Raw genomic sequence first — 12,901 nt, forward strand, 5'->3', positions numbered from 1 at the left:
TTGCATCCAACTGTGATGAGCCTATGTATGTCAAGTTGGTGGAGGCCCTTTGTGCTGAACACCAAATCAACCTAATCAAGGTTGATGACAACAAGAAACTAGGGGAATGGGTAGGCCTCTGTAAAATTGACAGAGAGGGAAAACCCCGTAAAGTGGTTGGTTGCAGTTGTGTGGTGGTTAAGGACTATGGCAAAGAGTCACAGGCGAAGGATGTCATCGAGGAATACTTCAAGTGCAAGAAATGAACAAATAAACTTGGTTCTTGTTCCACAAAAAAATAAAATAAATTTTATACTTTCATTTTAAATTAATCCTGGGCACCAGAACTAACAAGATGATTCCTCAGTAAGCCAGCCTGATACAATAGTGTTCAAGAGTCAAATGTCAAAGAAGAGAAGAGTGTCTAGAGTCAGGCCAAACCCAATAGTCCACACTGAGAAGTCTGCTGCTTATGAGGGGCAGCACTTACTAGAGGGTGGGCAGTCATTCCACAGCTGTGTGTGACCAGCGACCTCTGGTTTACCCACAATACCTTTATTTATTTCCATTTGCTCTCCCTTCAAATTTGGCAAAGTCTAAAATGCCATCTTGTCCCAGCTGTGTGAGGATGGGTCTTATTTATGCCAGGTGTGGGATGTTCATGGAGAAAGTTCCTGTGGCCATGGTGCCAACAACGGTCATCACAGCAGAGAACCCCAAGGAAAAAGTGAAATGCCCATGTTTCATGGGAGGTTGTTTGGTCCTGCTGCCTATCACACCCCAACTCCATAAGCCTTTCCCTCTGATACTTCCCAAGCCAAGAACTTAGGGGTTTTGTGACTTGATTTACAAACAGAGATGGCACCTGAGTGGCTCAGTCATTGAGCGTCTGCCTTCGGCTCGGGTCGTGATCCCAGGGTCCTGGAATCGAGCCCTGCATCGGGCTCCCTGCTCAGCGGGAAGCCTGCTTCTCCCTCTCCCACTCCCCCTGCTCGTGTTCCCTCTCTCGCTGTCTCTCTCTCTGTCAAATAAATAAATAAAATCTTTAAAAAAAAAAAAAAACAGAGATGATCCCTTTATAGTCTCTACAAGAAATTCTGAGGGGTGCCTAGGAGTCTCAGTTGGTTAAACATCTGACTCTTGACTTCAGCTCAGGTCATGATCTCAGGGTTCTGGGATTGAACCCCAAGTCGGGGTCCATGCTCAGCGGGGAGTCTGCTTGCCCCTCTCTCTCTGCCCCTCCCCCAGCTTGTTCTCTCTCTCTCTCAAATAAATAAATAAATCTTAAAAAAAAAAAAGTAAAGAAACTCTTAAGACTTGACAGTATCAGGCCAGAAATAGGTTGGGACAGAAGTCTGAGCAGTACCCCAGTCAAGATATCAGTCCAAACTGAGGCCATGGTCCTAAGAGGCTAAGATGTGGGCTTAGGAGGTCACAGTAATGAAGGGGCAGAATAATGTGGCGGAGACCAGTGCACATTCATCAGACCCATCTCCTAATGTTGCACACAGCCACATTGCAGTTTCCAGCCCCCCTGCAGTGACATGTGGTCATGCAACTGTTCTACTCAAAGTGGGCAGAAATGATGTCCACCATCTCCAGTCCTGGCCCATGTAAGCCTCCCACAGGCAATTCCTTATGCCGCTTTCCCTCTCCAGGACAGCTCTGGAAGCTGAGTGTGCAAGATCACCTGGACGGAGTGAGCTTGGGCCTCTGCATCTCTGCAGGAGAATGTGACCACCCAGTAGGAAGAACCAACTGGGCTTTACCTTCATGGGAAATAAAACTTTATTATGTTAAGCAACTGAGACATGGGGGTTCCTCTCTAGCAGCTCACTTACCCTTACAGTCACTTTTATAAATCCCAGTGAAATGAGAGAAAGTTACCCAGAGAAGCTGGACAAGAGAGCAACGGTGGGCAAGAGAGCGTGTTAGAAGGCTGCCGGCCCCGGCCTCACAGCTGAATCCTCTACTCGTCATCCTCCTCAAGCTTTCACCCCTTCCCTCACCTTCTATTCAGATTCAACTTTCTTAGAACACCAGTCTACATGTGTTTTCTCCAAGTCCTGCTTTCTCTCTCTCTCTCTCCCTCAAATAATAAATCTTTTTTTAAAAATAAAAGTACCTTGAAAGATTATGTACTGTTCTTGTACATTTTTAAGTTAATTTTTTTAAATGTTATTCTAAGTCTAGTTGCAAAAAATGAATTTTCCAGTATATTGTAAATCTCATTATTTGAAAATGAAACTGTTATATCATTCTTTTCAATAAATCTAATGGAATCTACGAAACATGGTGTTTGGTTATAATCCACTCTCATTCATATTTTAAAATATTTGAGCAACCTCTTTTTTAACCTTTGGCATTTTATATGGTTTCTTTCACCCTTTGATATCATATTTCCCTTCCCACAGAATTTAATCTTAATATATTTTATATTTTACAGCCTTTTATTGATCACTCTCTTCTCATGGAAAAAGTATAAATTAAAATTTGCTATGTTTCCCATAGCCACAAGCCTCTAAATATTAAAAATTTCTTCTGTGTTGAGTTGCCATCACATTGATTACTGGTACATAATTGATCAAAACAACATAAATACTATAAATTTGATAAATGAAAATTAAACAGAAAAGTAAACCTTTTCCCCAGCTTTATTTTTTTAAAAGATTTTATTTATTTATTTGAGAGACAGAGAGCACAAAGCAGGGGGAGAGGGAGAAGCAGGCCCCCAGCTGAGCAGGGAGCCCGATGCGGGGCTTGATCCCAGGACCCTGGGATCATGACCTGAGCCGAAGGCAGACGCTTAACCGACTGAGCCACCCAGGCGCCCCTTTTCCCCAGCTTTAATGAGATATAATTTACATCCAAAAAAATTCATCCACTTTAGGTATACATACTGATAAATTTGGACAACTGTGTTCACTTATATAACCAACACCACAATCAAAATCAAGATATAAAACTTTACTCCAAAATCTCCTTCTTGCCTCTCTGCAGATAATCCTCAACTCTTATTCCTGACTCTAGACAACCACTCACTGATCTGCCTTCTGTCACTCGTTTTGCCCTAAGTAAATTTTTATTGGAAACTGCTGTGGTCTGAATGTTTGTGTCTTCCCCAAATTTACATGTTAAAATTCTAATCCCCCATGTGATGGTATTAGGAGGTGGGGCCTTTGGGGTGATTAGATCAGGAGGGGATTAGTAGCTTTATAAAGAGACACCACAGAGCTCTCTTGCCCCTTCCACCAGGTGAAGACCCAGGGAAAAGATGCCATCTATACCAGAATCTGCCAGCATCTTGATCTCAGGCTTTCCAATGCCCAGAACAGCAAGAAAAAACTTTCTGTTGTTTATAAGCACCCAGTGTGGTATTTTGTTATATGTTATATATATATAACCTGAATTGACTAAGACAGAAATGCATCTCTTAATTTCTGGGACTGGAGATATATATATTTTCCCCCCAGTTTACTCAACTGTTAGTAATTTTACTTGTCTCTAGAGTAAGACAGATTTCACCATCAATTCTATTCCTATTTTTCATTTTTATAGATGGAAGTTTTAAGAAACCTTACTCACAAATAAATGGATGGAAAAGGAAGACGTTTTTTTAGAGCAATGACTCTCAAATCTTTGAGCTCCTTTTGAGTTATGCCCCAAGTCAGAGCAATCTAATCACAAACGACTTGGGATGGCTTACCAGGAGACAGGTCCATGAGGTCTGATTTCAATTCTGTTGCTATGCAGAGCTGGAGACCGCCAGCTGGGAGGGTCGGCTACTTGGCCACCAGAGTCATGTGCTTTCTCAGAACCAGCACCAATATTTCCAGTTGTCCCTTTGTTTGCTGCCCTAGAGGCTTTTTCCCATCCAGGATAATGCAACAGGGTGCTATGAAGGGTGTGCCTTTGTTTGGGAAAGGGGGAAGAAAGGCCAGCCTGAAAGGGTTAGAGAAGAGACGCTGTCCCCCATCCCCCATCCCATCACAGGTCAGCTCTGAAACAGAGCAAGTGAGGAAAGATTAGATATTGAAGCTGAGGATCTAGAAATGGACTCCCTTAAAACACCTATGTACACGTACCCCTTCGAAAGTCTTCACAAGGAGTGCTTTATCCTAGTTAAAGACCTCTGCCTTATACAGCTAGTATTAGATTGGGTTCAGTCCCTGGTCATCCCCACCTCTTTTGGTTCTATACACTCTCCTCCTTATGGGACCTAATCTGCATCTCTGACTTCCCCCGCCACAGACAGGCTGGTCACTCCCAGCTTCGACCCCTGGCCTGACTCTAAGAACCATGTATCCAGGAACATCTGGGTGGCTCAGTCGGTTAAGCATCTGCCTTTGGCTTGGGTCATGATCCCAGGATCCTGGGATTGAGTCCCACATCAGGCTCCCTGCTCAGCGGGGACCTTGCTTCTCCCTCTCCCTCTGCCTCTCCCCCTCCTCACGCTCTCTCTCCCTCTCTAACAAACAATTAAATTTAAAAAATCTTTAAAAAAAAAAAAAGAATAAATAAATAAAATCTTCAAAAAAAAAAAAAAAAAGGGACGCCTGGGTGGCTCAGTCAGTTAAGCATCTGCCTTCAGCTCAGGTCATGATCCCAGGGTCCTGGGATCGAGTCCCACATCGGGCTCCTTGCTCAGCAGGGAGCCTGCTGCTCCCTCTGCCTGCTGCTCCCCCTGCTTGTGCTCTTTCTCTCTCTCTCTGACAAATAAATAAATAAAATCTTAAAAAAAAAACAACCACGTATCCAACTGGCTGTTTTCACTTTCCACTCTCCTGACTTAGGCTTGACATGCTTTCTCATATGTACAAACTTACCCTGTCCTAGATTTAGGAAAAAAATATTCAACTCCCATAAACTGAATTGGAAACAAAGTAGTTAGCATTTTTCTATCACTTTACTATTCACAAGTACTTTCATCTCTATATGTGTGTATACAGCATAAATAGTAAATGCTTATATTTTACAGATGAGGAGGCTATAAGACTCTGACAGGTAGTGAAAAGTCAATTACATTCAGAAAAACATGCAAGAAATATGATTTATTCTCTGCCTTAACTAAGTTGGAGAGAAGTCACTTAAATAAAGATATGAAAAATCAACACCAGCCTGTGCACAGTAGGAGCCAAACTACTGTTCAAGTAGATGACCCAAAGGATATTTTCCCCTAGTTTTAATAAAAAGTAGAATAGATTTACAATCTATGTGAAGGCACTGTATCTCATTTCCTCATGGAAATATGAAAAAATTAAAATTTATTGACTGGGAAATAAATTCATTAACCCACAGTACCTAAGACCCAAAGTGATTTGATGAACAACTACTCTGGGTTAAGGATTGTTTTAGCCAGAAACAGGAGGTGAAATGTGTCACTTCCTTGGCTTCCTTCCAACAATTTAATTCCATACAAAAGAAAAAAAGTAGTTTATCCATTCTCTTATGGATTGTGTTTTTGACATAGTCCTTCACTGAATGTACATTTCCTGTCCTTAGTCAGGTGTTTTTGGATTGTGGGGAGAAAAAAAACAATGTCTTACTCTCTTGAACAAGTGTTGTTTATAACAAACCCCAGGCAAAAAGGGCATCTTGGGAGTCTACGTTCTCAAACAACCCAAAATACACACATTTTATATTTTCTTAAGATGATGGTCAAGAAGTGATCCACCAAATCTTTAAAAATCTTCTTCCTTCATCTTTTTTTTCTCTTTGTTTCCCTATCTCTCATCTTTAGGTCTTATTTATCATTTGTACTATTTATCTGTGCTGTCTTATCTCCACACATAAATCAAAACTTTCAGTTTCCCTTAGTCACATTTATTACTCTCATCTTCATCTTCACTGTTTGTACATTTTTGGACTTTGGAGACATAACTCCGAGCTTTGTTGGTTGATAATGAATGAGGCCTACTCAATTACCATATGTTTTATCTGGCAAAAGCCTGCAAAGGTAAAACTGCAGCTGGCCAATGTACCAGGGGAGCTGTGCTTTGAGTAAAGGAATGGATACAATCCTACACATTTCAAACCCAGAAGGATCACGCCAGTGTGAGGAAAGACCTGAGTTCCACATTGAGGGTGTGTCTTAGTCCATTTGGATGGCTTCAATAAAAATACCAGGGATTGTGTGACTTAAACAGTAAACATCTCTTTCTCACAGTTCTGGAGGCTGGGAAGTCCAAGATCAAGGTAGTGGCAGATTTAGGGTCCAGTGAAGGCCCACTTCCTGGTTCACAGACAATTGTCTTCTTGCTATGCCTCCATATGGCAGAAGGGGCGAGCAAGCTCTTTGGGTCCTTTTATAAGGGCACTAACCCCATTCCTGAGGGCTCCCCTGCCTCCTGACCCAATCACTTCAAAAAGTCCTCATTTTCAAATACCATCACCTTGGGAGTTAGGTTTCAACATATGAATTTTGTGGGGGACACATTTAGTCTATGGGAAGGTAGGAAAAGTCTTCACTGAGCAGGACTGTTCCACAGACTGTAGGACATCTAGCTTGCTTGGCTCTGCTTATAAAAAGCCAGTAGCATCCTGTATTAGTTACCTATTGCTGTACAACAAATTACTTTAAACTTAGCATCTTAAAACAATGACCTTTTATTATCTTGATTTCTATAGGTCGGGCATCTGGGAGCAGCTCAGCTGGGTGGTTCGGGCTCCGGGTCTTCACAAACTTGCACTCCAGGTGTCAGCTGGGGCTGCAGTCATCTGAGATTTGATTGGGTATGGAGGGCCTGCTTCCAAGGTCACTTACATGGCTGGTTTGCAGCAGGCTTCAGTCCCTGACCACACAGGCATCTCCATAGAGCTGCTCACAATGAGGCTTTTGATAGAGCAAATGGTGAGAGAGAGTCCAAGAGAGAAGCTGCAGCACCTCTTCTAACCTTTGGAAGTGGCTGACCTTCACTTCTGCGGCATCCTATTGGTCACATAGACCAACTTTGCTGTACCATGGGAGGTACCACAAAGCGGTGTGACCACCAGAAGCAGGGATCACTGGAGACCATCTTGGAAAATGGCTACCATATACAGAATATGTCCAATGGCTACCAATAACAGAAATGTCCTACACATATTCCCAACCACCCTTCCCTCCCCAAGTAAGGATAAATACCTCACTTGGTGGCAAGGAAACAGAAGAAAGGCAGAGGCAGTGACTTGCTTAAATTGTATGACTCATTAATGACTCTCCTGCACCCTACTGCCTCTCAGTAAATGTGTTTGTGGATAATCTGTGGGAATCATTTAGGTTTTAGCTCTACTCCTCAGGAAAAAGGAAATTCTGATGATTATCACATATTTAGGTTAATGGCAGATTTTTTTCCCCCTTGCCTGGGAATTCTAGTATCTCTTCACCTTGGACGAAGTAAGCTTATAATTAAAAATTCCTCTCTGATTTTCTCAAATGTGGTAAGACACAGCCTGGTACTATAGTTTTTAATATTTTCCCAACATGAATTAAATATTTGGTGGTGAGGGGCTGCCTCACTGGCTCAGTTAGTAGAGCGTGTGACTCTTGATCCTGGGATTGTGAGTTCAATCCCTACATTGGCTGTAGAGATTACTTACTTACAAAAATAAAATAAAATATAAATATGTGTGTATATATATATATATTACATATATAGTATTCTATATTTATGCCAAAGAACTGCTCATCTTGCAAAGAGCTCTTTAATGGGGATGGGAGGAGTTGGGAGGATATGAATAACGGTACTAAGGTTACTGATACTGCTGATGATCAGCCCAGAGCTGTCAAGACATTATCTCATTTAATCCTTCATACCAATCCAGAGGAGGTGGGCATTATTATTCCTAATCTGCCAGGTTAGAAAACCAGTGTTCAAAAAGATCAAATAATAACTAAGTGACGGTAAGGATGGAAGCCAGGGCTGCTTGAACTGAACCTCTGCTACTAAATGATTAGGACTGAATTCTTTAGACTAATGATAACAACAAAGAATAGAAATTAGTTCTTTAAGAAGGACTATAAAGAGAAGCTCCAAAGAAGACCAAAAGCATTATAACCCTCAAAGACAAATGAAATAATCATTTTAATCCCCAAGAATGGGCTGTGTACCAAAGATTTTCCCAAAATGATAATAAATTTACAAAAAAAGCTGTGATTAATACAAAGTTTTTGGACAATTTGAAACAGGTGCAACTATCTTGATAAATACAGTGGGATGTTACAACGCGGGTCAAACTTCAGAACGGGCAATAATCTGGATACGTAAAGTCTGTGTAGCACGAGGTGCCAACCCCCACCCTTTGCTCAGTTGGTCTGATTGACACAGCCCTCTCTATGGTCAAACCCATCATACCTCTGAGCCTTACTTACCTAACCTGCCACCATTTTGAGTTCCACATTTATTCTAGTCCTGCTCAATGCCTAAAACTGATAATAACTACTATTAGTGAACACCAACTGTGTAGCAGGCACAGCTTCAGGCATTTCAGCTACAAGACCTCATTTTTTTTATTTTTATTTTTAAAGATTTATTTATTTATCTTAGAGGGAGATGGAGAGAGAGAGCACGTGTGCACAAGCAGGGGGAGGGGCAGAAGGAGAGGGAGAGAGAGTCCCAAGCAGACTCTGAACTAAGCCCAGAGCCTGACGCAGGACTCAATCCTGTGACCACGAGATCACAACCGGAGCTAAAACAAGGCTGTTTAACCAACTGAGCCACCAGGCGCCCCTACAAGGCTTTCGTTTAATCACTGTAACACTACTCTACAGATGAGAAAACCAAGTAATTAAATAACTTCCCAGTGTCAAAGTTAGTGAGAGCATCAATCAAAATCAGAGTTGTCTCACTCCCAAACCATATGCTCCTTGTATCACATTACACTGTCTCCCAAAAAGCCTTTGCCATGGAAAGGTTGGCATATACATCCTTTTGACAGTATGGACACCTTTTTTGAGCAATGATGAATCAGTAGATCTCTCCTTTCTTCCCCCTTGTGTGCTTCCCTCCACCCCCAATTTTAGTTGATAATTACATCTTTAGTTCTTTTCTTTGTATGGTTAAGTATTTGCAGGCCATTTGAAGCCAGACTATCAAGATGAAGGTATTGTAGTAGTTTGATGGGAGAAAAATGGTGGGAGAACTGAGTCACTGAAATCCACATGATGGTATGAGCACATAGAACTCAGAAATATGTGTCCCAGCATCCAGCTCCATATTCACACTGTAAGCCATGCGGAATAAGGATTGCATGATGAAAACACACACCCACTTACCACACATCATTAATGTGCAGAGTGAACAATCAAGGAATAAATTTTGCCAAATGATACTTTTGTCATCACATGTGAGATGCACTATTAGACTGTCTCTTCTAAATAACAGATAAGGGATGTAAAACAAACTGGGTTAAAGAGAAAATAAATAAATAAATAAGTAAATTTTAAAAAGAGAAGAAATATCAACACAGATCGTGACAATTACTCAAATAATGGGCAGTATGCTCAAAATCAAAATAACCAAACCAACAAGTGAAATCTTGACCACATAGATAGATTTTTCTACTTTTAACACCAATAGCAGTGATTTTCTTTTTTTTCTTTTTTTTTTATTCTTATGTTAATCCCCATACATTACATCATTAGTTTTAGATGTAGTGTTCCATGATTCATTGTTTGTGCATAACACCCAGTGCTCCATGCAGAACGTGCCCTCTTTAATACCCATCACCAGGCTAACCCATCCCCCCACCCCCTCCCCTCTAGAACCCTCAGTTTGTTTTTCAGAGTCCATCGTCTCTCATGGTTCGTCTCCCCCTCCGATTTTCCCCCCTTCATTCTTCCCCTCCAGCAGTGATTTTATTTTAGCAAGACAATTCCATCCGTCGCAATAAAGGGTAATTTCTACTTTACGGGTTTTGTAGTTTTGCTAGCGCCTAGTATGTTTTGATTTTATAATTGTATAAGAGCTATAAGCGTAGGTTTACATCCAGTTTTCAATATTTAAATGTATTATCAAAACCTTTCCACTCCAAGTGACAAAAACCCAAATCAACTTGGCTGTGCTCATCCCTCACAGCTCTCTTACCTTGGCTGTGATCAGCATGGTGGCCCAAGACTTTACAGTGGTCACATGTACCTCACAATGGAATGCAGGCATCACCCACCATTCTGCCCTCCATACACTTCTCCTCTCCTTCCACACCTTTTCTTTTGGTGGCAGCTCATCCACTCACGCAGCCACAATGACTGTGAAATGACTTCATCATCTCTACGTTGCCATCCATCATCTCTCCAAACCCATGTTTCTGACTGCCCGACGGACACCTCTACCTCTTTTATAATGTCACAAATGCTGATAAACTCTCTCCCTTGTCTTGGTCTTTCACTCCCCTTGTTTTTCGGTTTTGGTTGTTTTTTTTTAAGTAAGATATTTTAACTAGAATTGGTTAATACCACTGTCTTTGTCCTCTTGGATTTTCTCTCCCTCATACTTCCCCTTGCACAGATACCACCGGAACGGCTGTGACATTTTGGATTCCAGCTAAGGAGAAATAGAGTCAAGGGGCGCCTGGGTGGCTCAGTCAGTTAAGTCTCTGCCTTCGGCTCAGGTCACAGACTCAGGGTCCTGGGATCGAGCCCTGCATTGGGCTCCCTGCTCAGTGGGGAGTATGCTTCTCCCTCTCCCTCTACCCCTCCCCCTGCTAGTGCATGCGCTCTCTCTCTCTACTAAATAAATAAAACCTTAAAAAAAAAAAAAAAGGAGAAGTTGAGTCAGGGATGCCAGGGCTTGGCAGGGTAGATCTACATGATTCACAATCAGTTGGATGTATGGTTATTGCTAGCCATCCTGGTGGCTTCCAGGGATATCCCTGCTTCCCATTAGGCTGATTCACCCAGAAGGCATATCATGATATGAACGTGGCCTACTATACCCAGCCCTGAAACGATACAGGTAGTGAAGAGGAAAAACAAGTTTGAAATGTGCAGTTGGAAGCCCACTCAGAATAGAAGTCCTCTCCTGTCAGGAGTACTCAATAATGCAGCTGAGATGATTTTACCATTTTGGATGCACTGCTTCTTTTTTTCTTTTTTTGATGGTAATTGTGTGAAATAGAATGATCATGAATTCTGTATTTATAGGACACAAATTATAACAAGACTACAAATAGCAAAAACATCTGTAAGAGCTCATATATATTTTAAAAACCTCTATTTCCAGAATTAAATCCATAAAATACAATGAGATAATCTACAAAATAAATCTATGAAATAAGAATGTTTTGTCTCATACATTATCTTATTCAATCTCTGTAGCATAAGTAGAGCAGGCATATTTTCTCCAATTTTCAAATAAGACCCAAAAAAGTTGTCCAAGCCTGCACTGGCACCTGAACACAGAAGGAACCTCAGCCAGCTGGTCTACCAATACCAGTCTCGGCTCTTCTCGTTAGTCCACACTAGGGATGGGTGCCCATCAAACACTGCTGTCTGCTATCAGCTCTGCTCTGCTCACCATGACTGATGGTGCTGGGCACACAGATCGGAGACACACATGAATTATATTAACGTGTCTGGTGGTGTGTCTGCCCCTTCAGGGTCCTGCCAATCAAGCTAGAGAGACTTTCTGCCCCTGATGGGGTAGGAACTGTGTTCCTCCTTGATACGTTGTACTTTCCCTGTCCCTAATCTAGAATCAACCAATTTAGCCAAGGATACTTGTTTGCTTTAAAGGGAATGGTATTTAGAAACCAAGATCTGAGGACTAATGTGTCCCCTGGTCCAGGAGTGACACTGCTTCAAGTCACTTTCAGTAGTAAGAATTGAACATAACCACCCCATCCAGACCTCTAGGCTAAGAGACATCAAACTCCAGCATGACTTCAAGTAGCTAAGACTATATCCCTGGGAAGACCCTGGCCCCTCCCTCATAAGCCTGCCTGGAAAGTTCAACACTGCCAGGAGAATTCTGCTCATTCCAGCCAACATCGAAGATAGGCTACTGACCACCCTGTCTTTGAGAGCATTCACTAAAAAGGGCTTAGAATTGTGAATCCTTCCCCTGACCCTTTGAGATATATACACATCTCCTACAACTCAGGAATGCCTTTCTTGGGGCTCTGAAGGGCATGCCTTTGGAAGGCAATCGGCAGGCTGGTCTCCATCTCCCCGTCTCCGTGGGATGCAGAATCCTGATTCTGATCACTGCCAGCCAGCATGCACAGCTGGCCTAAGTCACACTGACACTGACCGATCCTTTGTAATTTTCACTTGAGCAGCCCTCTGTCCCCCTCCCCACGGCCTCATTCTCACTTTAAAATACCAGTTACTCTGTGCAAATCAGAACGGGACTCAGATCTTGTCCCTACTGTCAGTAGTTCTGGCATAAAATCTACTTTCACAGTTTTAACTAATGTCCCGCTTTATCTTTGACAGCGGATAGAGCTGGGAAATCATGAGCTCATACCGAGCCCTCCAATTCTAATCCAGGAGCACAGCATTTCTCCGTTCCATGTAACCCCCCTCCTCTGACCTCATGAGCCTGAGGTCACCCCACACAGTGGGTGCATTTACTCATTTGCCGTGCCTTACAACATACAGAGAAGAGTTTCAGTGTGATGACGCCAATATTACTATCAAGTACAACCCGAATGCATAAGCCTCCTGCTAGTCTGTTTTCCCTTAGACCATATCCCATTAGTCAGAGCATAGGGTTCAAGAGTTACTGACAATCCTCATCTCTGTGTTGTCATGCCATCAATTTGCTAACCGCTTAGATTCCTTTGTTTCTATGTATGTTCAACTTTTTTTCTTATCTTTAATTTTTTAAATATTTAAAACTGTTACATGGTACAGCTTCAACCACCTGAACCACCATCTTCCAATAATTCACCAAAATGACCAACAGAAAAGGAAAGAGGAGAGATACCTACTCTATGTTCTCTA

General features: G+C 42.0%; 1 pseudogene; it reads left to right on the forward strand.

Moving 5' to 3' along the window:
- LOC145721353 (small ribosomal subunit protein eS12 pseudogene) overlaps window positions 1-245 on the forward strand; it is a 1,051-nt pseudogene extending 806 nt beyond the window's left edge.
- The last annotated feature ends 12,656 nt before the right edge of the window (window positions 246-12,901 follow it).

Source organism: Leptonychotes weddellii, chromosome 5, assembly GCF_054177405.1.
Source record: "Leptonychotes weddellii isolate Sample4059 chromosome 5, ASM5417740v2, whole genome shotgun sequence".
Classification (NCBI taxonomy): Eukaryota; Metazoa; Chordata; class Mammalia; order Carnivora; family Phocidae; genus Leptonychotes; species Leptonychotes weddellii.